The sequence below is a fragment of the Lonchura striata genome, unplaced genomic scaffold (assembly GCF_046129695.1).
Source record: "Lonchura striata isolate bLonStr1 unplaced genomic scaffold, bLonStr1.mat Scaffold_187, whole genome shotgun sequence".
Taxonomy (NCBI): Eukaryota; Metazoa; Chordata; class Aves; order Passeriformes; family Estrildidae; genus Lonchura; species Lonchura striata.
In genome coordinates, this window is record NW_027461120.1 from 104,097 (window position 1) to 128,523 (window position 24,427).

The following is a 24,427-nucleotide window of genomic DNA, read 5'->3' on the forward strand; positions in this document are numbered from 1 at the left end:
CCTTCAGAGTAGGGCAGGCTCTTGTCTTAATTTTACATTATAATCCTTTCCAAATGGAGACATAATGACGTAATTCATTGTTGCATTTTGAAACAGTGTGGTCAGCGTGAGGATTTGATCGAGCAGTTCCACTCTTCCAAAAGTACTAAGGTGCTTGCAGATATTTGATATTGAGCTATTTTGGCTCTCAATTGCAAAATGAATAGGTCAGGCAAGGCCTTTGAAAGGAACTTAATAGATACATCTCACAGTCACAGAGAAGCAGGAAACTCTTCTGCTAAAATGAGACTGGGTTTATGAAAGGTCGCAGTTAACCTTTTAAAGTAAGTTTTTGCAGGTCTGCAGAGCAAATACTGCATTTTTAATAGGTATGGGGAGAATCTCTGTTTTACTGATAATGCTCCAAGTTTTATTTTTTCTCCAAATTGGAACAGAGCTTCTTGTAAGCTAAGCAAGCCAGCCTTAAGGCTTTTGCTTTATTGCTTCATAGTGAACTACTGAAATAGCAAGGCATTGAGCAGTAAGTACAAGAAGCAGCATAAGCTGCCAAATACTTTATTACTGTTGTTATTATTACTACTGTTGGTGACTTTTAAGTGCTGTCATCATTTTTTCAGAGACTGTTGTGACACAAATAGCCACCCCAGTTGGCTTAACTTAAAAGTTCATTTTTTTTGCCTCTATAAGCACCAATCACTTACAAATTTGGGGAGGGGTCTAAAAAGGACTTCATATAGATACCGGTGTAGGTGGGTGTACAGATGTCTGTACATATTTAGCTATCTATTTATCTATCTTTACATACAGATATATGAAACGCGTATAATAACTATACTTTCCTCCATTCCTAAGCTTCTCCCAGAAGTGCTTTTCTGCTGTATTTGGTGTTGCACATGTGACACGGGGGAAGGGTTAGAAACCTCTGGTGGGGAGACAGGAGTTCAAATGCAGTCTTGGGCCTGGCATCTAAATCAAAACAAGCTTCTTCCAGGCTCCTAAAGCTTGCTCTGAGCCAACAGACACTTCTCTAGGCTACGTGGGCTGGGGTTCTCAGTAAATAAGTGACCGTGTCATTGCATCATATGGAAAGTTTAGATTGGGAAAGCTGAAATTGTCCTCGCTAAACGTTGGCATGTCCTTGTATTTGGTAACATAGAGGCCCAGAGGATGTTTGTCATTGAGTGTCACAGCAGGAAGGAATGCAGGAAAAACCCCTCTTTGGTGGGGTCAGGACAGGATCTGCACCCTGTTATGCTCCTGCCCTGACAGAAGCTCAGCAAGCTCCTGTTGCTCTGTCAGGCCCCTGCAGGAAAGCTTTGAACAATGGTCAACGCAGGAGAGATGTCACAGGTGATGGAGCGTGTTTGTGCCAAGGCACAGTGCAGAAGTGAGCCCTGGCTCCAGTGAATGCCACGTATTTTATGAGTTTTCAGTGTGTTTTCAAAAGTATCCCTTGGAATGCAGAACTGAGGACTAAAACTAATAGCAGGCTCTGTCAGTACTGAGTGGTTTTACTCTGTAATGGTAGAATTCAGTGGCCTCTTCACTTCAAAGGTGTCAATTGAAAGATGTTGCGATGAAAAAGAGGTGGAGATGAACAGTGCTTTGAGAGAGCAGAAATGAAGGTTGCGGGCAATACTGAAGAAGAAGCAGATGCAGGTGGTGAGGGAGTTGGGTTTTTGCGAGAAGAGAGTGTTTCTCAGGAGCAGAGAGCCAGCGGGCTCTCCGGGGACAGCAGTGCTGGGGATGAGGGGAGTCTGTGCCCTGCACAGCTCCCTGGCCCCGTGATGGAGAGTTGTCCCGGTGGCTGTAGCTTGGGGGCCGAGTCTCCATCCTCTCAGCTTACCATGGGAGCCTATCCCAGCCCAGCAGAGCTGCTGGAAATCTCCCTGTATTCGTGCAAGAGCAGCTGTCCATGCAGAATATAGCTCTGGCTTTTGGGGCGTTCATTAGAACATACAATTCAAAACCAAAGGAACTCTCCAGACCTGAAGGCCGATAGGAAATCAGACAGAGTCAGGGTGCCACCAGGTGTAAGGACACTTTCCCTCTGTGTCTCCCTTCTCCCTCTTGTTCTCTCCCCCATTCCTTTTCCATTTTCCTTCCTCCTTCTGTGTCGGCGAGCCGAGCTTTGCCGAAGAGGCGAATGGAGGCGAATGCGGCCGGAAATAGCCGAGCGTGGCCGAAAGTAGCCGAAGCTGGCCGAGGAGGCGAGTCCAGCCGAACGGAGCCGAGCTCTGCCGAGCGCAGCAGCCCGGGCGGGGCTGAGCCGGGGCGGAGCCGGGGCGCCGGGAGGATCCCCTCCTGTTCCTCTCTCTCCCGCTCCATGCTCCTGCCCGTGTTCAGTTACCTCTCTTTCCCCCGTTTCCGTGTCCCCCCCAAACCCGGCTCCTTCCTGTCCTGTCCTGTCCCTGCCCCGCTGCTCCGTTCCATTCCCCCTCTCTCCCTCCTCTGTGCCCCGTCCCTCTTGCTGCCCTGCCGGCCTTTCCCTTCCCCGACCGCTTTCCTCCGCAGCCCGACCTCCCTCCCCGCCCTTTCGCATGTCCCGCTCTCCCTCCTCTCTTGCCGTCGCCCCTTCGCTTCTTTCCCCCGCAGCCGTGGAGCTCGGGGCGCCTGCCAAAATGAAGACCTGTCAAATCCTAGCTCTGCCTTTTGTTTAACGTGTTCTTACTTCCTATTTATGTCATCAAAGAAAGCAAGGAAAGAAGAAATGTGACTGGTTCCCACTATTGCTCCGTGCAGGCATTTTTAAAGGCTGCTGTATTTCTATCCTCTTTTTCCCCTCCAAGCTTGACTTTTCCCCTCCTTTTTCGAGGTCTGCTGCTTTGGGTGTCCCAAACAGGGCTGGGTTCTTCGGCAGGGGTCTTAGGACTCGCTACTGCTTCTGCTTTTTGCGAAGGTGTATCAAAGTGTGCCGGCAAAAGGACTGTTTTCTCCAGGGGAAAGCTTTCTCTCAATGACCATCAATGCACGTATGTGTTTTAGTCGTGTACCCAGACGGATTAAGAAAAGCCGACACCCGTAGCAGATTTCTGTTGGATCTGTGTCTGTGCGAAGTGGGCTGTGTGCTGGAGACGGAGAGACGCTGTTGGAGAGTGGCAACAGCGGCAGGTGTGAGCTGTGAGGATGAGGAGGGCTCAGAGCAGCCCCCGGTGTGAGCTGTGAGGATGAGGAGGGCTCAGAGCAGCCCCAAGTGTGAGCTGTGAGGATGAGGAGGGCTCAGAGCAGCCCCAGGTGTGAGCTGTGAGGATGAGGAGGGCTCAGAGCAGCCCCAGGTGTGAGCTGTGAGGATGAGGAGGGCTCAGAGCAGCCCCAGGTGTGAGCTGTGAGGATGAGGAGGGCTCAGAGCAGCCCCAGGTGTGGGCTGTGAGGATGATGAGGAGGGCGCGGCTCCTCCGGCAGCTGATTTAGGGGGTTTTCCTCGCAATGCTTTTGTACGGAGCTGCTGGAGGAGAGGAGTTTATGGGGGGCTCCCGGGGCTGTCTCCTGGAAGGACAGCGGGCGCTTCGGGCAGGGTCTGGGGGATCACCTGGAAACCCACCTGGATACGTGGAGCCTTGCTCTGAGGAGGAGCCGAGGGACAAACCTTTGTGCCGAGAAGCAGCAGGTGAGCCGGTGCGCCTTTGCAGCCGGGACTTTTCTCCTTTCCCTTTGAAACTTCGTCCTCCTGAGGTTGAATTGGAGGGGGCAGTCCTGTTGTCCCCCCTTTTAAGGGGTTTGGACTGAGGTAAAAAGCCCCCTTTTGCCATCGTTTGAGGCAAGCCGCTTCTTTTCTTCTCTTCTAGGGGACGCGATTGAAGGGAAGCCTACGTTTCTGTGCCCTCGTTGGGGTGAGGTGAGCGCCGGAGCGTGGCGTCAGAGTCGGGGCTTCAGAGGAAGGGAGCTGCAGCCGTGGCAGCGCTGGCAGGGCGGGGATCGGGCTGTGCCGCTGCATTCGGGGCGCTTCTTCTGCCCCCGGCCCGGCAGCGAAGGGTGCGGCGCGGAGCCCTGCCGGCAGTGCCGGGGCTGGCCGGGGCGGAAGGGGAGCTGGGCGCGGCTGGGCTGCCGCGGGCCCGCCGGAGCCGCGCCGGTGCGAGCCGTGCGGAGCCGAGCGGAGCTTTGGCCGGGCCGGCGGGCGGGGGAGGCGGCGCGGGCGCCGCGCCGGTGCCGGCCGGTGCCGCCGCTCCGTCCGCTCCGGGCGCGGGGCTCGGGCGCCGCCGGGGCCCCCCGGGCCCGGTGCCGGCCCCGCCGGGCCGGGGGCAGCGGGCGGGGGTCTGCCGGCGCGGCGCCGCCTCTGCCTGCCGGAGGAGCCGCTTTCCTGCCGGAGCCGCGCTGCGCCCGGGGCCGGGAGCGCGGCTCCGCATCTTCCAGCCTCCCTCGCTGCGCTGCTTTTGAGGCGCTCCTGAGGAGCTCCTGGGATCGGTGGCTTTTGATCGGCGTCGCTGTAGGAGAAGGGCCCCGGGCGCTTCTTGGTTGTTACGGTTCTTGCTTCGGGTGCTCGTGACAAGGTTTTTTTTGGATTGAGTGTTGTTGTTGGATTTCTTTTTGATCGGTTCTTATGTTTTTTAAGGATGCGTTTCTAAAGGTTTACGCTGGTTTTTATGGGTCGTAGCATGATGTAGAGGGTTGTTTTTCAATTCGGTTGTGGAGGCTTTTATTAGCGCGAGTGCATTGTGTTTGTTTTGGTGGGCTTGAGGTAGTGTGCTGTAGTGAATTAGTGAGGTTTTTTTTTTAATCTTGGTAATTGCATTTTTTAAATTTTCCTATAGAGGTTTTGTTCATTTGGTTTGTTTTATTGTTGTGGACGTTTTATTGTTACCGGTAATTTGGGACTTACTGTTTGTGGTTACATTTCTCTTTTGGTGATGTGTTTATTTCTAGGTGGTATTTGTATTTTGATGGTTTGAGGCATTATGGGTTTATTGAGTTAGGAATAATTTTTTTTGTTGTTACTGTATTTATTTGGGTTTTTGTTTCAGTTTGATCTATTTGTTGGTTGCTTTTTATCAGTGGTTTTTTTTTAGGAACTTGTGTATTTATACAGTGGATTTTTTTAGGTAGTTATTTATCTGGGTGCTTCTCTTTTTATTGTCTAGTGGTTTAGGTTTTTGTTAATCTCCTTTATTAGTTTGGTTTTTAAAGCTAACTTAGCAGAATGCTGGTTACTCTTTGAGTTAGTGTAGAGGTACGGTTTTAATTTTTAGCAGCTTTCAGGGTCTGTTGTATGGTTTGAAGTTTAGTAAATTGGTTGGACTTCTTTTTCTAGTGGGTTTTGTGATTTGTTTTGTGGGTTTCTCTAGGGCTGTTTTTTATTTTTGTTTCATTTTTGTGATGTGTCTCACTGACAACTGTTAGTGAAAAGAGTGTAGTGTGGGGTTGTTTTTGCTGGTAGTTAGTTCTATGGTGGTGTATTTTTAGTTTCTGTTGTTTGTTTTTGGGTTTCTTTTGTTAAAGTTTTCATTTTGGGGTTAATTTGTAATTATTTTTAAGGTTTTAGGGCGATTGAGATTTTTTTTTATATGGATGTCCTGTATGATAACAGTTAATTTATTTGCTTTATGTGGCATTGATGGAAGGGTAGAGGACATTTTTGTATAGAATGTGTATTTTAATCATAGTACTAAAATAATACCATGGTAAGAGGGGCTGTGTTTTATTGTTTGTTTCTGAGGTGGTTTGGCATTTTCTTATAGGTTGGGGTTTTTTTTGTTGGCTCGTGGAGCCATTCTGGCTGTTTTTGATGAAATTGGTGGGACTTTGATGCTTTTTGATTTTGCTTTTTTTTTTTTTTTTTTTTTTTCCTTTTTTGTGGTATAATAGTCTTTTAGAAGAATTTGGATGATTTAAAAAATATTTTTGTTATACTTTTCATCTAATGATGTTGGATTATTACAGATGTTTTGGAGCTTTATTTTTTTGAAGTTTCATTTGGATGAATTTATGCTGGATGGTAGGACTGTGTTTTTATTTTTGGGGCAGTTGGTTGTAGGTGTATTGTATGTTTTTCAAGTGAAAGTAAATCGAGGCTTGTATTTGGTTGTTAGAGGAATGGAGAAAAATGTTTTGGTGATGTTAACAGTGGTGTGTTTTGGGGTTTTTGATTTATAGTAAGTCTGGTACAGTAGTGTTTAATGGTGGAGTTCTTTAGGGTATGATAGTTTATAGTTAATTCTTACTGGTTTTAGATTTGTGTGTAGGTTAGAGGAGGTTATTGAAGGGTAAGTGGGTGTTTTAGATGAGTTTTAGTGTTTCAGTTTATAGAGCATTTTTTGGATGGGAGTTACAGTATTTTGAGTTGTTTGGTGTTGCTGGTGATGTATTGTTGAGGTGGTAAGAAGTATTTGTTGGGTTTTTTTAAAGAAGGTTTATTGTAGATAGTTTTAGATAGTTGTGGTGGGTTGCTTGATTGTTTTATGTTTTTTAGCCTTTTTGTAGTTATTTGAAATATGTTAGAGTTTTTTGGGTTTATTGAAATACTTGATTTTGAGGAAGTTCCTGTTTAGAATGTATGAATTTTTCTTGGCTTAAAATAAAAAATTTATATTCTAGTTATAGTGAGGATTATTTTTTTTTTCTTTTCTTACTGCTATATTTTGTGATATTTGTGTTAGGTTAGTAGTAGGGATAGCTTTACTTTTATACGTTGAAACGAGGGTCGTGCGTACTGGTGTTCATAAAGGTTTAATATTTTTATGGTTCTGATGTGTTAGGTTAATGAATTTATAACGTTTACAAGACTTTTTTTTGTTTTTATTTCAATACAGGCAGGGTTTTCTTAGTTTTCAGGATTTGTTTGGCATAGATTTTAGAGGCGTTATTGAGGGGATAGGACAGGGTGTCTCTGTTAATCTATTTGGCAATTTGGATACTGGGTAAAAAAAATTAATATTTTGGTAGAATTTTGGGGTTTTGTTAGTTTAATTATTTATGAATTTGTGTGCCTGCAGCTGTAGTGTCTCTGCTGCAAGTCTCAGTATCCATTCATGTTTGTGTGCGTTAGGCAGTCCACTCGTGTACCAGCGAGTCCCCCCTGCAAGCGGCCGCAGAGCCGCTCCTTCGCTCTCCTGGGAATTCGGGGAGCGGCACACGGCTCTGCGACGAAGCCTTGATCTTTGTCACTTGGAGGTGACACCAGGGAGCCTCAGGAGCGGCCGAGGAGTTGCTGTAAGTGGGGGAACTACTAGTGAGGGGGACCAGGGTCCACTCGAGTTTTGGGAACGCCGCCTCACCTCGCCTGCTCTTCAGCCAGGCAGACCCTGCCAGGAGGGCGTGGGCGAAGCGTGCGGCCCGAGGAGCCCGGCGTTCTCAAGAGAATAATGGTGAGCAGCAGAATTGCTGAGTTGTGGCTGCTGTGCGGCTGAGATCGTGCAGTGATGTTTGGTGTTCTCGATTGTAGCTGAGCACGGGACCACAGCCCAGTGACCATAGGACATTCCCCGCAGGCGAGGCAGCCTCCATTGCCAGGCGACGTGGATTCTCATCCCCAGATGCCAGAGAGATAAGTGGAGGGCTAAGGCCCGCAGAGGGGGTGAAAGCGGGGTGCTGGGAGGGCATTTTCAATGAGCTTTGGGGATGGGGATGTGCAAGAAGTGTCCCCTTAGATCAGCTAAAGGGAAAGTGTCTGTTTTGATCACAGTGCTGAGGTGCTCAGGGCAGAGCAGTTCTGGTGTGTGTCCTGTCACTTGTCTCTGGTGCACTCTGTGTTCTTTGGGTCTCTCGGTCCTTTCTTCTCCTCAAAAGCTCTCTCTGCCTGTCCTGTGTCACGGGTGTCTGCACGTATTTGTCCCACAACTGCTCTGCCCTGCTGCATAGCCTGTAATAGCACAAGTCCTGGGGACTTGAAATTTGTCATTTCCAGGGTGTAGTTGGGCTCTAGATTGTATGGGGAGATTGACATAACATGTTTGGTGATGCTAAGTTGTCCTGCAGCCATTTGACACTAGTCCTAACTTCCTTTCACATGAAGACAACTCCAATCAGTGGCAGAGAGCCCCCAGTCCTGAGTGAGGGTGTTGCCATGATCAGGTCAGTCATTGTTTGCATTTGCAGGGGCAGCCTAAAGGGTGACCGTGTTACAGCAGTGTTCTTTGCCTTTATTTTTAGGTGGTCCAGGCAGATAGCAGCAGTCAAGGCCAAGTGTGCCAGGTGAGCAGTGGACCAAAGCAGTTGTTTTTGCTCAGCTTTTGGTGGAACTGTAAGCATCCACTGTTGTTTGTGTGCTTTAGGGAATCCACTCAGTGTACTCATACCTCTGTCTCCAACTGGCTGATGGACCGGGTTTCATGCACGTGTGGTCTTGCCAGAAGCATTACAGGACCCTGTGACAGAGCCTTCCAATTTTGCATTTCAAGGTCCCCTCCTGGTAACCCACAGGAATGGGCAAGGAGTTGTGGTGAGGCAGGGAAGAGGAGCGAGGGTACCCTCAAGTTGCAGCAATGCCATGTCACCTTGTCTGCCCTTAACCTAGGTGTGCCTTGAGATGACGGTGTCAGAATCCAAGCGCGCCTGAGGTGTGTGGCCCAAGACTTCTTGGGAGACGGTGAGTAGCAGAATTGTCAGGTTCTGGCCCATGTGCTGTTAAGGTAGTGCACTGACGTTTGGTTTTCTTTCTCTTGGCAGAGCAAGAGATAACAGCCTGGTGACAACTGGAACTTCCCAGACAGGCACGAGGCCTCGTTCTGCACCTGATGGGGATTTGCATCCCCAGATATGTGCAAGATAAGTGGAGACCTACAACCCACAGAGGGGATGGAAGAGGGGTGCCAGGTTGGGACTCCCCAGGAGGGGTTTTTGAGTCAATTTTGGAGATGGGGATGTCCAAGAAGTGTCTCCTAAGGCCAGCTAAAGGGAAAGTGTCTGTTTTGATCACAGTGCTGAGGTGCTCAGGGCAGAGCAGTTCTGGTGTGTGTCCTGTCACTTGTCTCTGGTGCACTCTGTGTTCTTTGGGTCTCTCGGTCCTTTCTTCTCCTCAAAAGCTCTCTCTGCCTGTCCTGTGTCACGGGTGTCTGCACGTATTTGTCCCACAACTGCTCTGCCCTGCTGCATAGCCTGTAATAGCACAAGTCCTGGGGACTTGAAATTTGTCATTTGCAGGGTGTAGTTGGGCTCTAGATTGTATTAGGGGATTGCCTTAATATGTTTGGTGATGCTAAGTTGTCCTGCAGCCATTTGACACTAGTCCTAACTTCCTTTCAAGATGCTGACAACTCCAATCAGTGGCAGAGAGTCCCAGTCCTGGGTGAGGGTGTTGCCATGATCAGGTCAGTCATTGTTTGCATTTGCAGGGGCAGCCTAAAGGGTGACCGTGTTACAGCAGTGTTCTTTGCCTTTATTTTTAGGTGGTCCAGACAGATAGCAGCAGTCAAGGCCGAGTGTCCAAGGTGAGCAGTGGACAGGAACAGTTGGTTTTGCTCAGGTCTCAATTTTTGGTGCAATTCTAAGCATTTATTCTTGATTTTGTGCTTTAGGGAATCAACTCTGAGTGCGCATACCTCCGTTACCAACTGGCTGATGGACCAGGTTTCATGCCCTTGTGATCTCGCTGGAAGCATTACAGGACCCTCTGATGGAGCCTTCCAATCCTGCATGTCAAGGTCCCATCCTGGTAGCCCTGAGGGAATGGCCAAAGTGTTGCGGTGAGTCGGGGGGGAATGAGATTCCACTCGTGTTTCAGCAATGCCATGTTGCCTTGTCTCCACTTAACCTAGGTGTCCCCTGCGATGACGGTGTCAGAATCCAAGCACGCCCAAAGTGTGAGGGCCAAGAACCCGGGCATTCTGAGGAGGATGGTGAGTAGCAGATTTACCAGGTTTTGGCCGATGTGCTGTTCAGATTGTGCACTGATGTTTAGTTTTCTTTCCCTTGGCAGACCAAGAGGTGACAGCTGGAACTTACCAGACAGGGAGATGGCGTTCTTCTGCACCCAACAGGGATTTGCATCCCCAGATATGTGCAAGATAAGTGGAGGGTTATGACCCACCGAGGGGCGTGATAAGCGAGGTGCCAGGTTGGGACTCCCCAGGAGGGGTTTTTCAGTCAGTTTGGAATTGGGGACGTCCAAGAAGTGTCTCCTTAGACCATCTAAAGGCGAAAAGTGTCTGTTTTGACCTTAGTGCTGAGGCATGCAGGGCAGAGCAGTTCCGATGAGTGTCCTGTCACATGTCTCTGGTGCACTCTGTGTTGTTTGGGTCTCTCGGTCCTTGCAGATATTCTTCTCATCAAGAGCTCTCTCTCCCTGTCCTGTCCCCTGGTTTGTCACATCCTGTCCTGTGTCACAGGTGTCTGCACGTATTTGTCCCACAGCTGCTCTGCCCTGCTGCATAGCCTGTAATAACACAAGTCCTGGGGACTTGAAATTTGTCATTTGCAGGGTGTAGTTGGGCTCTAGATTGTATGGGGAGATTGACATAACATGTTTGGTGATGCTAAGTTGTCCTGCAGCCATTTGACACTAGTCCTAACTTCCTTTCACATGAAGACAGTTCGAATCTGTGGCAGAGAGCCCCAGTTCTGGAGGAGGGTTTTCCCATGATCAGGTCAGTCATTGTTTGCACTTGCAGGAGCAGCCTAAATGGTAACCGTGTTACAGCAGTGTTCTTTGCCTTTATTTTTAGGTGGTCCAGGCAGATAGCAGCAGTCAAGGCCAAGTGTGCCAGGTGAGCAGTGGACCAAAGCAGTTGTTTTTGCTCAGCTTTTGGTGGAACTGTAAGCATCCACTGTTGTTTGTGTGCTTTAGGGAATCCACTCAGTGTACTCATACCTCTGTCTCCAACTGGCTGATGGACCAGGTTTCATGCACGTGTGGTCTTGCCAGAAGCATTACAGGACCCTGTGACAGAGCCTTCCAATTTTGCATTTCAAGGTCCCCTCCTGGTAACCCACAGGAATGGGCAAGGAGTTGTGGTGAGGCAGGGAAGAGGAGCGAGGGTACCCTCAAGTTGCAGCAATGCCATGTCACCTTGTCTGCCCTTAACCTAGGTGTGCCTTGAGATGACGGTGTCAGAATCCAAGCGCGCCTGAGGTGTGTGGCCCAAGACTTCTTGGGAGACGGTGAGTAGCAGAATTGTCAGGTTCTGGCCCATGTGCTGTTAAGGTGGTGCACTGACGTTTGGTTTTCTTTCTCTTGGCAGAGCAAGAAATAACAGCCTGGTGACAACTGGAACTTCCCAGACAGGCACGAGGCCTCGTTCTGCCCCTGATGGGGATTTGCATCCCCAGATATGTGCAAGATAAGTGGAGAGCTACAACCCACAGAGGGGATGGAAGAGAGGTGCCAGGTTGGGACTCCCCAGGAGGGGTATTTGAGTCAGTTTTGGAGATGGGGATGTCCAAGAAGTGTCTCCTAAGGCCAGCTAAAGGGAAAGTGTCTGTTTTGATCACAGTGCTGAGGTGCTCAGGGCAGAGCAGTTCTGGTGTGTGTCCTGTCACTTGTCTCTGGTGCACTCTGTGTTCTTTGGGTCTCTCGGTCCTTTCTTCTCCTCAAAAGCTCTCTCTGCCTGTCCTGTGTCACGGGTGTCTGCACGTATTTGTCCCACAACTGCTCTGCCCTGCTGCATAGCCTGTAATAGCACAAGTCCTGGGGACTTGAAATTTGTCATTTCCAGGGTGTAGTTGGGCTCTAGATTGTATGGGGAGATTGACATAACATGTTTGGTGCTGTTAAGTTGTCCTGCAGCAGTTTGACACTAGTCCTAACTTCCTTTCAGATGCAGACAGTTCAGGTCAGTGGCAGAGAGCCCCAGTCCTGGGGTGAGGGTGTTGCCATGATCAGGTCAGTCATTGTTTGCATTTGCAGGGGAAGCCTAAAGGGTGACTGTGTTACAGCAGTGTTCTTTGCCTTTATTTTTAGGAGGTCCAGGCAGGTAGCAGCAGTCAAGGCCCTGTGTGCCAGGTGAGCAGTGGACAGAAGCAGTTGTTCTTGCTCAGGTTTCAGGTTTTGGTGTAATTGTAAGCATCCATTGTTGTTTGTGTGCTTTAGGGAATCCACTCAGAGTATGCCAAGCCCCTGTCACCAACAGCTGATGGCCTGGATTTCCTGTGCTTGTGAGCTCTCAGGAAGTATTGCAGGACTCTGTGATGAAGCCTTGAAATTTTGTATTTCAAGATTGCATCAGAGTTGCCTTTGGCAATGGCTGAGGAGTTGCGGTGAGTCGCCGAGGTAGGGAGGGGGAGCCAAGGTCCACTCGTGTTTCAGCAATGCCGAGTCTCTTTGTCTCTTCTTAACCCAGGCAGACCCTGCGATGACGGTGGCAGCCTCTGAGCCTGGCCAAAGTGTGCGGCCCGAGCGTTCTCAGGAGAATGGTGAGTAGCAGGATTGCTGGGTTTTGTCCATTGTGCAGCTAAGATCATGCAGTGATGTTTGGTGTTCTCGATTGTAGCTGAGCACGGGACCACAGCCCGGTGACCATAGGACATTCCCCGCAGGCGAGGCAGCCTCCATTGCCAGGCGACGTGGATTCTCATCCCCAGATGCCAGAGAGATAAGTGGAGGGCTAAGGCCCGCAGAGGGGGTGAAAGCGGGGTGCTGGGAGGGCCTTTAGGATCAGGTTTGGGGGCAGGGATGTGCAAGAAGTGTCCCCTTAGGCCAGCTAAAGGGAAAGTGTCTGTTTTGATCACAGTGCTGAGGTGCTCAGGGCAGAGCAGTTCTGGTGTGTGTCCTGTCACTTGTCTCTGGTGCACTCTGTTCTTTGGGTCTCTCGGTCCTTTCTTCTCCTCAAAAGCTCTCTCTCCCTGTCCTGTGTCACGGGTGTCTGCACGTATTTGTCCCACAACTGCTCTGCCCTGCTGCATAGCCTGTAATAGCACAAGTCCTGGGGACTTGAAATTTGTCATTTGCAGGGTGTAGTTGGGCTCTAGATTGTATGGGGAGATTGACATAACATGTTTGGTGATGCTAAGTTGTCCTGCAGCCGTTTGACACTAGTCCTAACTTCCTTTCAGATGCTGACAACTCCAATCAGTGGCAGAGAGTCCCAGTCCTGGGGGCGGGTTTTCTTGTATCTTGTATCTCTGTCGGCTTACATTGTATGCACTTATGTTGCACCTACCTGTGTCGGCTTCTATTGTATGTGTGTATGTTGCGCCTACCTATGTTGTCTTATATTGTTTGTGCTTATACTGTATGTACCTACGTTGCCTTATGTTGTTTGTGCTTATACTGTATGTACCTACGATGGCTTATGTTGTATGCACCTCTGTTGTGGCAATTGTGATCGGAGCTGCCTTGCCCGGGCACGTAGTCACGCTCAGGTAGAGCAGTTATAAAGCTTTGCCGTTCATCTGTTCTCTACGGGGTTTGGGGTACAACACTGATGGGCCCAGAGTTGGTATAGCTCCTAGCTCTCAGATAGTCAGTCACTGACCGCCTCCCCTTGTCTCGTAGGTCCCCGGGTCCCTACAGAATTTCCTGGAATCTACCATTTGACATGGAGGTCCTGCGGTCAGAAGAAGCGTTTAAGCATATTCTTCAGTGCAGCGTTTCACGTAAGGGTGGCAGCCAGCGTGTCAGCAGAAGAATGTGTGAGAGTGTGACTGTCTGTGTCTGTCTGTGAGAGTTTGTGTGTGCTTGTGTCTGCAGCTGTGTGTGTGTGTGTGTGTGTGTGTGGAGCAGTTCCAACCTTGTGTGTATGGCCTTTGCCTTTCAGGGGGGGTTTTCATCAGGCAGGAGGATTTTTTGGGAGTCTCTGGAGCGAGTTGCCGTGAATGTGAGTTTGTGCGTAACGCGAAGGGGGCGTGCACGTCGGCGGAGCGTTTTGCGCCGTTTTTGTTCCGGGTGCGTCATAACAATAAAAGTGTTGTGGACTTTTCTGAAATGGAGACACGGTTATATTGTGTCAATATGTATTTTCCTTGTAATACATTATATTGTTCTGTCTTTGCAGTTGTTCCTGTATTTTGATGTATTTTGCTGTATGTAAATTGGACTTGTACTTGTGTGCCTAGGTATGATGTATTCTTTGTTGTATTTGTCTCTGTACTTGCATTTGTATGCATTGTTTCCCTGTGTATTGCTGAAGTTTAAATTAAGGGAATAAAGATTAATCAGCCCTAATAATGATGCCTCTTACCCTCTGTCCTGCCCACCATTCATCTCCTGTCTTTCTTTGGTGTGGTTGAGTCGTATCATTCTCACCCTTTTTCTCCCTTTGCCTCTTACTTTCCTCTTTAGTCTATTCCTCACTTTATCCTTCCATGTGTAACTCTTTGTCTCTGGCTGTGTTTTCCTTTGTTTCCATTTCTAAGACATCTCTATGTTTCTCTAACCCTATTTCCTTCTCACCCTGTCTATTTTCTTCCATTCCTCTACATGTATTTCCCCATGTCTCTTTGTCTCTTTCAATCTAGGTTTCACTATGTTTTCTTCTTTTTTTTCTCTTTGTCAGCCTTTGTCTTTCTAACACTTGCTATCATTGTCTTTGTCTCTGACCCTTTTTCCTTTTCTGTCCAACTTTAACTTTTTTGTCTAACTCTCTATTTCTTTCTCTCTTGAACCCTACCTTGTGTTCAGTCTCTCCATTTGTTTTCCTGTAGGTTTTCAGCTCTATTTCTTCTTTTTCTTGTCTCTCTATTTGCTTTTCTCTTTCATTTCAAGTGCTTCCTTTTCTGATTGTCTTTCACTCTTTTTCTCTTTACCCCACCTTTCTTTCCTCTTTCTCTGCCTTTCTCTTTCTAATCTGACTTTTTTGGTTTTTCTTTTTATCTCTGACTCTTCTTTTTCTTGCTTTGTTTTCTTCTTACTCTCTCCTCTTCCTTTTCTTCTCAGTCTTTCTTCTTCTCACTCTCTCCTCTTCCTTTTCTTCTCAGTCTTTCTTCTTCTCACTCTCTCCTCTTCCTTTTCTTCTCAGTCTTTCTTCTTCTCACTCTCTCCTCTTCCTTTTCTTCTCAGTTTTTCTTCTCACTCTCTCCTCTTTCTTCTCACTCTCTCCTCTTTCTTCTCACTCTCTCCTCTTTTTCTTCCTCTTACGCTCTCCTCCTCCCTCTCTCCTCTTACTCTTCCTCTTACGCTCTCCTCCTCACTCTCTCCTCTTTTTCTTCCTCTTACGCTCTCCTCCTCACTCTCTCCTCTTTTTCTTCCTCTTAGGCTAAATACTTGTATCAAACATTTTAAACAGCTCTTTTATACAGAAGTGAATACATTAAAAGAGAAAGGGAAAGAAAATAACTGGTAATATATTTCAAAAGTCAAACCAGTATTTAATTTCTGCATCAAGTATTGCAATCAAAGACACCTAAAAGATTCACCTTTCCATAAAATCAAGGTTTTAGTTATTGAGATGGTGGTTTACTTATTTAGGTGGTTGTTTTTTGTCCTTCTAACAGCTTGTATTTTTAACTGTTTAGTCCATCAGCAGACAGACACCCTGTCCATCTTAACAGGCCATAAAAATAGTGCAGGTGATGACATTGGTTAGCAACCTTTTCTTCATCATCATCATCATCATCTCACATTAACCTAGAGAGACGAAAGGCACAAGGAATTCAAATTATTAGCTTTGAGAACTGAAATAAAAATCTTCTTTCTACAATTAGCCTACATATAGTGGCATTAGAAATACCACTTTAAGTTCTGAAAGTACCGGAAGGAATTTATACCCAAAGGATCCTAATTCTTTGGTAAGTCAAAGCTGCCATTTGTACCTGTGAACACTATCACTTGGAGAAAATGCAACACTTAGGAAGAGTTTTAATTGTTTTTTTCATTACTTGACTGTGTCATTTTTTCTGAAGTTTTTACAGCTTCTTGCATTCAAATGAAGGAAGATTAAGGCTGGATGGTTAAGGTTGTAATGCAGCATTTCAAAGTAATATTTGTGAAGATGTACTAGAAACTGCATTGCTTAGAAACCTATTATTTCAGTAATCCTTTCTCAGAACTTCACAAAGGTCCTCTTATTGTGTCTCTGATAAATAAAATGTGATTTCTATTTAGAAAGAATTAAGGTAGTGAAGACTAACTAGAGAAGAACATGCAACCTTATAGATACTGAGGCAAAAAATAAAGCAAAATGGTTAGTTGCTGGTTCCAACTGGTATTTTTAAGTCTGTATGGCTAAGCATCTCTATCTTAAATTTGTGATCTTTCTGCAATTTTGTATTTATGGGGCTTATGCCTGTTCAGAGTAATTAGTGTCATTTACATTAGAACAAATACTGAAATACAAAAAATGAAAAGTTATTGGCAAATGGGATACAGAGTAGCAAATCTGGAAATTAGACGCTGCTGATATTTATCTGTAATGAAATTTGGCATAGGACCAGCAATAGCCAGAAGTAGGTAGAATATCCTGTGATACAGCATCTGAAATTCATCAAAACCCCCCCTCCAAATTACCTTTGGTATTGTAAAAGTTTCCATTCTTTTTATTATTTGTACTTTATTAGAGGCATCTTGTCAGTACTACTTTTTCTTAGCCTTATCCGGAGATGCTTTCTTATGTCTGACTCCTGAAAGTCTCTGTGCAGAACCAGAGTTCTGCAGAGCTTTTCCCCCTGTATTCCTTCCCTTTTCTGTCTTCCCAAAAGCTTTTGGGATTATGGCTTTTACACCATAATTTACTTAATTGCCTTTTCGTGTCAGAGAATTCTTATGCATATAACATCTCATTTTTAACTACCTGCTTGGTATTGCTACAACATCAAAGAACTTATAAAATTATTCTTTGTTCTCTTATTAGATTTTTTGCTTTGTCCTTACAGAATCTTCTCTGATAAATAGAAGTGGTAGTGCTTTTTATTTACTGCCTTAATTTCCTGCAATAAAAAAACACTCTATGTTCATTAATCATTCAACGACAAAGGGTATTCTGTATTGGAGCCAAAATTGTATACGTTTCTAAGCAACTACAGCATTTTGCTTTATTTTCTTAAATCTGTTTCAGAGCTTTGATCAAATTGCACTCTCCAATTGTTTTCCAAAGGGTGTAATAAGAGAAAAAAATAACCATTTTTATAATGAAATTTCAAGCCAATAAAATCCTTAAAGGAAATTTGATTCTGTAAATGAGGACTAGGAAGAGGAAGGTCATAAGAAGTTACATCATCTGAGTTTAACCATCCCCTTAGCACACTGATCTAAAACAGGAAAAGCGTATGAAAAACTGCAGAGGTGTCTTCTGAGAAGGTATATGCACATTTCACATACTTCTTGTTCTGTATCTTTCTTCTAAACAGTGATTAAAGCAGCTCCCAGTACAGATCTGTAACAAATTCATGAGCAAATCTGATAAGACGTGTCTTTGAGTAAACTGTGAACCTAACCTGACAACTAAGATAACTAGTTTGTCAGTTGATCTAACCGCACCATTCTTTTCTCCTGTATCTGGTTTCTTTTCTTCAGAATTAACCCAGTACTTTCTCCCCCATCGTGCTTTACAAACAACCTCCCTATCTGCTTTTTGTGCCCTATGAAGCCAAGAGGAGCAGTGATGCACAGGAACACTGAAACTCCAATGTCTGGTCAACTAAATCTGGATGATGCTCTTTAGGAGCAGCAGAATGATTTTCTAACTGCAAAAACTGTTATAATACCACTTATTTAAACTTGATTTCCTGTTCACTTGTGAATTGATTATTTGACCTTAAATTGTTATGGTTTTTTTGACCATAAAGCCAGTTCTGATTTGCTGAGTTGATGCCGTAGAAAATACTTATATTTACATGGTTCAGCTGTTCGCAGGTAAAGTTGCATGATTCAATAGCCACTGGACATGCTGAGTTCTGACTGGCGTGTTAAAATTTTTCTAATATGTGGGAACTCAAAATGTCTCTCAGACATTTTTAGAGGTTCCAGGCCTTGGTCAGAGGCATTCTAGACCCTGGCAGACAGCTGAAAAACAGCTGTGATTTTGAGTTTGAGCCATGGAATGAATTGCCAACTTTGGAGGTGGAACAAGCAATCACAAAAGGTTAGATAGTATAGTAAAAGTAGTTACAAAGTAGAGGGGAAATTTTTTTAGTATTGTACAGGGGGGTTTTAACGCATGTACATGGGGGTCAGAAGTTCTAAGATGGAGGAAAGTGGGCTGATCCTGTTCTTCCTCCTTCTTTTTCCTTACCTCCATGTTCTTGGTGATGTTGGCACTCACAGATTGGTTTAGAGTAGAAAAACACTTGGCAACGTAGGTAGTAGGTATTGGGGAATAATTATAAACGTGTTATACGTAATATATCTTATAAAAGATAGCAGCAGCCCTGGGCGGAGAGGGAGACGAAGAAGGCAGCAGATCGAGAGGATGTCAGGGGGTGTGTGTGCCTCTACCCAGGCCGCTGATCAAACAGCCGCAGTCCAAGAACATAATCTGTTAGATAACTAGCGATAAACTGCCTTGAGACCGAACAGCTAAAGCCTGCGGAGTTTTTCTTTGGAAGCACGGGTGGGAGGAGGAATTTCACCACCACATGAGACCCCAGAGCAAGGCCGGGGTTCTCACAGTAATAAAGATGCACCCTTTGTTTATCCACCTTTGTCATTTATACATCCAGCTGTGAAGCTCTCCAGCTTTGCAGTGCTGTTTACTAGGACAATTGAATACCATAACTTCCCAAATTTTGTGTACGTGACCAATCAATATGCAGATTTTATAGCCATAATTTCACACACAGATAATTTGTTAATTGGGCTGCATGCTAAGCTGAGGAAAGCAACACAGCAAATAGTTTTTGCTTTTTGATAGTTTCTGCCATGTCGAGCTCTCATTCTGTCCATTGGTAATGATTGTACCTCTCATGGGAGGAAATCTGACGGACAAACATACAAAACAATCCACTATTTGGCATAGAGGGAACTAACAACAATAGCCGAAGTTTAATATTTTGCTTCCTTTGTCACCTAAGGGTGTGGAAGGTATTCTAGTTCATTGAGTTTATATTCTGTCACTGATCTTTAGCTGAGGGACACAAAGATATATGTGTTATGCGTGTTTGCATATTTATGTGTTTATATATGCATGTAGATATAGACATATAAAAACACATAAATACACACAGGTGGGGGTGTATGTATATGTATGTATTTATATATATATATGCCTGAGGTCATATGTGTGTGGGATTCAGTTTATGTTCTGTTAAACCCAGCCCTCTGTGTGTGTGTGTGTTTGCACCTCGTCCACAGGAGCTGGTTACAGTCCTGGCTATTGAACTGTTGTTGTTTTCAAGCTGTAATTTATTTGGTAATGATATACAATGTTTCACAGTGATAAGGAGTCAATAATGAATATGTTATGCTTTAACATCATAAAGACATCCTTAGGAAAAAGTCCCTGTCTTTCTCCAACAGTGATCCATATGGTGTGCTACTAAAAGGAGAAGATCTCTGAGTGAACAAATGTGAAATAGTACAGACTTAATCTTTATTGCTCTTTTCCTATCAAGATAGCCTTTGTTGTCTGGCCTATGAAGACACTGCAAGACTACTCACTCATACAGCATTGTTTTATTGTTCACTTTTCTTTTCTCTAAAGCAGACCGGGGTTGTTTTTTTCTTTTTCCTTTGCATATGTCTTAAGAAGTTGACCTTTAGCTTTACTAATGCAATTAATAGTTTTTGCTTCCTATCTCCTATAAATGATGTTGGTGAAATAGGTCACCTGATTTCATGTTCTAGTAGGTACAGTCAGAGAAAATTCTGGCTATGTAAATTATCATATTTAATTAGCATTATTTCTATCCTCTTTATTACACATTTTGCAATACTATTGATTGTTGGACCTAGAGTATCTTTTGTCCTCAAGCCACACACCTAGAAGTCACCTAAATCTTCATTTTTTCTGAGGATAATTCAGCTTGGAATATTTTTTTTTAAATCTAAATTAAGAGTAAATAATTTAAATGGAAGTTTTGACAGGACCACACGTATAAGGTTTTGAAGTATTTCAAGACTACGAAAAATTGCTACCCTGTCATCTGACTTTTTAGTCTTTATCTAAGACATAAACCACGTGTTTGTTTGATGTTTGATTTTTTGTCATAAAAGGAGTAGGTGCTTTATCAATAGACTTTATTTTAATCAATACTGCCTTGATTATTCCCTACATGAATCCAATTTTTATTTCTACTGTCTAGAGTGGGAAAATATGAGAAAGAGTTCCCCACATCAAATCCATCTGCATCATCTCAGAGGCTGCCTTCAGTAGCTTAAACATGACTAAACCCCTCCCACTGTTACACTGGAAAGAGTCTTGCTGACTCAAAACTTTAAAAAAACCTTGTAGTTTTCACTCCATTTAAATGTGTCACTTTTAATAGCAAAACAAGTAGAGAAATTCCAATGTGAACTCATTTTAGAGCAATGACCAAGTATTATGAATATTTGACTGCATTTAATCTTTCAGTTCCTTTTCTTATTGCATCCTTAATCCTACTCCTGAAGGGACTTGGATTTAAATACAGTAGAATTTCCAGTGTTGAGCAAATCTCTGGTTTCATACCTGAAGATCTCCTTAGTTCAAAAATCCACTTTGTAATTAATTTTATTTATGCTGTGCAACTCTGCTTTCCCAGATATTAAAAAACATATTGGCAAAGAATATGACATTATTTCTTGAATAAAATGACAGGAAGTAATGCAGCAAGATTTTCTGCCTTGAGAGTCACCTGACTTCTCCATTCAGTGACTTTATATTCCTATTCAGGGATTATTATACCTAAGAGATCCAGAGTATAGCCAAGAGAATAGTAATAGAGAAGTTCTAACTAATGCTGATTTTCTACTGTTTGTTACTATTTCCTCACCCATAAAAGGCACTTGTAATTAATTTTCTGTTCCCTAGGACCACCTGTAGAAGTAAACTTCACTATTGGTGATGAGATTTAAACACGAAGAAAAAAAGCTGGGTAAGTATGAAGTTGTTAAACTCGCTGTCACAAGACTGTATTGTTGAAGACTGTTACAGGGATGATGGGAGTCTGGGATAAGTTTAGCTATGAAAACTTAGTTCCATTTCATTAAGTAGGCTTAAAAGAAGACCCAAATTGGGTTGGTTTTTTGCTGTTGTTGTTGGGGTTTTTTTGGTATTTTGGTTTTTTTTTGGTGGTTTTTTTTTTGGGTTTTTTTTTTTTTTTTTTTTTTTTAACGGAATATTTTTGGAAAAAATATGAAGTAGTTATCTCTGACATTTCTATTGACAGGTTGCCAAGACATGTCTGGGGAATCGTAATGATTCAACATCTCGTTTGGAAGCAGCAGAAACAGAGACAAGCTTTCAGGTATTCTCTTCCAGAGTAATTTGTGGGGTTTTACTAAAAAGTCTCATGAGATTCAGTTACTTAAAGTATACTTACACATTCTTCACCAAGTTCTGTCTCAAAAGAGAAGACTACTTAATTCAGACTTTGTCTGTGTCTGATTGCAATTGACCTGTTCAAAATGATTTCTGGCTGGTAACAACTTGCAAACTATGAAATATTTGGAAAGCTGGTAGTCAAATGAATTAGTAGTCAAATTACTTAATTTGACAGTGTGATGTGTATAGCCCTGGAAGCAGGAGTAAGGAGAGTTATCCAAAATAATTAAATATTAAATACCTATGTGGTTGTTTTCATACATATATACATAAAATATGCAGTGATATGAAGCTGTATGTAGCATCAGACTTGTATGGTTTTGCACTGTGAAGGTTGTTAATGATGCTTTCTTAGAGATCAGGACCCTTTTCTAGGGACAATTCCATTGCCATGGAATTTTAACAGACTTTTTTATTTCTGTTTATGTATATATGTATTCTATACACCATGTTTTTACCTTTACAGAAGTTTCACAGCCCTCCATGGACTAAACCTGAAGATGAAAAATCACCTGAAAAAAAAGAGAAAAAATACGTAGAATCAGTTAGTACACCAGAATAAAAACTCTAAATGCTGCTAACCTACATTGAAAAATGCCAATCACTTCATGTTCTGCTAGCACAAAGGCATGAAATGTCCCAGGTTTCTAAAGCATGCGTTTTTCACTATTCTATGAATGTCTGTAAATTAGTCTATAACAGACCATTTAGTACCTTCCAGCAATAATCCAAAATTGATGTTTGAAGAAGTGCTTTGTAAAGCAGTCCAGTTTTTGAACTCTTGTTCTACCTTATCAGTAATTGTATACTATAAATTACCTGTTTTGTAAACAACAGTCATTCTCAAGTATGTTTCTCACTGTTTTATTTCATGTAATTTTGTGGCAGATTCGGTTCTAATATTAAGAGGCAGTCAATGTGGAGGGGGGGAAGATATCTGTGTAACCATATTTGAAGTACAATCCTTAAGTGCAACTGCAAAAAGACAACTGTGTGTGTGGGGGGGGGGTCCATGTATGCTTACCTTTTAGTAATTCCATCTCAAATCTACTTACTTACACAATAAAATATGCTTATTGTGTTCTTTCTTTCCTCAGTGCTATCTTAACTAGTTCATTTTTGAACACTGAAAAGCTGACAGAATTGGATTTTAAGGGATGGAGATGGAGAGAATCATTACTTTAAGGATTCAAGCAAAAAAATGTGCAGGTGGTACTGAGTTACAGTGTCATAGCTTGGATGGCAGCCGTGGGAAGTCGGTTTCATCCCTTGTGTTTGTGCTGATCTCGACGGGATGGAATACACTTCCAAGGGGAAAGCCCTGTTTGGTCCACTACAGTTGGCCTTTGATCACTCCATCGGGGAGGATTGATTGGAATCAGCTCTGTCACTCATGGATTCTTTTCGTTTCTCCTTAGTCACACTCTATGACAAGAAAGCAGAAAAGAAAGGGAGAAGAGAGAATGTTTTTCTTTTTTGGGTGCATGTCATTGTTGGTCTAATTTAAGAATTCATATGCCATATCTTTTTGAGATGCAAATCTTTCAGGAATGGATGCAATGCTATCTATCCCTAGCAAGAAGTGTCTTAAGCATTTGTAACTTGTAAACTTCCACCTTTGTCTTAATGCACACCTCAGCACATTTTCAACTAGATTTGAAGTAGTTATAATAATTTACTTTGTCTTGCTTTGTATCAGTTTAAAAGCAAATAGACAAATCTTTTATTTGACTTAGTGATGCTCTGTCTTCAGTTTTAGCATTTAAGACTTTACCTCTCCTTCAACAGTCTCCTTCAATACCTCCTTGTCCTTGCTGGTGTGAAAAATGCATATTTTATGATTGGCTTTTCTCAAAGGCTATAATGAATATTATAAGTGTAATGTTAGAAAGTTATGCTGTGTTCATTTGCTTAAGTAGTGTGTTAAATACAGTTTTAGGTTCTAACATAATGTTAAAATAGAGACTATGTAGGTGGGGAAGTTTTTTTTTTAGGAATGAGATACTTACTTCAAAGAACACCTAAATCTTCCAAAGGAGAGGAATTTATGGCTTCTTATCAGAAGAAGCTAATTTCTTCAGGCCTTACTCGAAGACACCAAGGGATTAAAGGAAACAATTAACATACAACAAACAGAGTTTCTTGTTTAAAATAGAATGCATTCATAACCATAAAGGATATATAAATATGCAACAAGTATATTAGTTTAAGGGTGATTCCTTTATTCACAAGTCATGCTTTTCGTAGCTTAATGTCCGAGAACATCCGGACGTCCGTAATTCTTTACTTTTTTTATTGTCTTGTAATTGTCCTAACTCTAAGCTTTAGTACTCTAATGATATTATTATTTTTATAGCCATTTTATTATTATTAAACTTTTAAAATTTTAAAAACCAAGCGATTAGCGTTTTTTTTCACACTGGTATGAGTAATCTTTCACCCTGACATTTTGTATGTGCTCCTCTACTCAAAGATAGATAGTTGCAGTTTCTCTGCCTCGAGAAAACACAATTTTAAAAACTAAAAAACCTCATGAGCTGACCAAATGATGACAAAGTACGGCTTAAGACTATCCATGTGAAGAGTCAAAACACATGAAATCATGGCTACAAAGTTTATTTCTCTTGATTTCCTGATGCCCCTGGAATGATTTGGGTCTCAGGAGGCACCTGGGAGCCTCCGTTTGTGTCCTGGGCGGGGCCGTGGCTCTAAAAGGGGTAAAGGCTGGAGGAAGGGGGGTCCGGGGGGGAGAGGGAGCAGGGGCTGGGATCGGCGGTGCCCTGGGCATTTGCATCTGGGAGCGGCCGCCGGTTTCCCGATGGGAGCCCTGGAAACGGAGCTCGGAGTCCGTGAGAGATGCGAACGCTGCAGCTGGAGCGCTGAGAATGGAGGCTCTGCCGAGAATGTCGTCTGGTGAGTCTCCCGATGTCCCGTAGCTAATGCTGTGCTGGCACCGAGTCGCCTCATTGCTATTTAAACTCTCTTGAAAGACGCTGAAATTACAAACTGGACTACAACATGCGCGCGGGGAGCTTCGTGTCCCTAAGGAAATGCTTTAGGGATGTGCAGCTTCTGAGCTGCAGCAACAATCCCCGCTCCCACAGAAATCTGCTGGGCCGTGGTTCTAGGGCAAGGGTGCCAGAAATGTGGCACCTTCAGTGCCACCC

General features: G+C 44.0%; 2 long non-coding RNA genes across 6 annotated transcripts in view; both read left to right on the top strand.

Annotated features, from left to right (window-relative positions):
- LOC144248584 (uncharacterized) overlaps window positions 1-24,427 on the top strand; it is a 107,914-nt gene that overhangs the window by 13,291 nt on the left and 70,196 nt on the right. For all 3 annotated transcript variants that reach the window (XR_013341870.1, XR_013341872.1, XR_013341871.1), the window contains one exon: window positions 3,786-3,835. This is a non-coding gene — a long non-coding RNA (uncharacterized LOC144248584). The remainder of the gene's footprint in view (window positions 1-3,785; window positions 3,836-24,427) is intronic.
- LOC144248577 (uncharacterized) lies at window positions 13,162-23,657 on the top strand. 3 transcript variants are annotated; one of them, XR_013341858.1, is made up of 5 exons: window positions 13,162-13,461; window positions 20,748-20,811; window positions 21,106-21,183; window positions 21,727-21,903; window positions 22,358-23,657. It is a non-coding gene; the product is annotated as an uncharacterized LOC144248577 (long non-coding RNA). The 3 variants fall into 3 exon arrangements; XR_013341859.1 differs by having other exon boundaries at window positions 13,163-13,461; window positions 21,727-21,804; XR_013341857.1 differs by having other exon boundaries at window positions 13,164-13,461; window positions 21,727-23,657.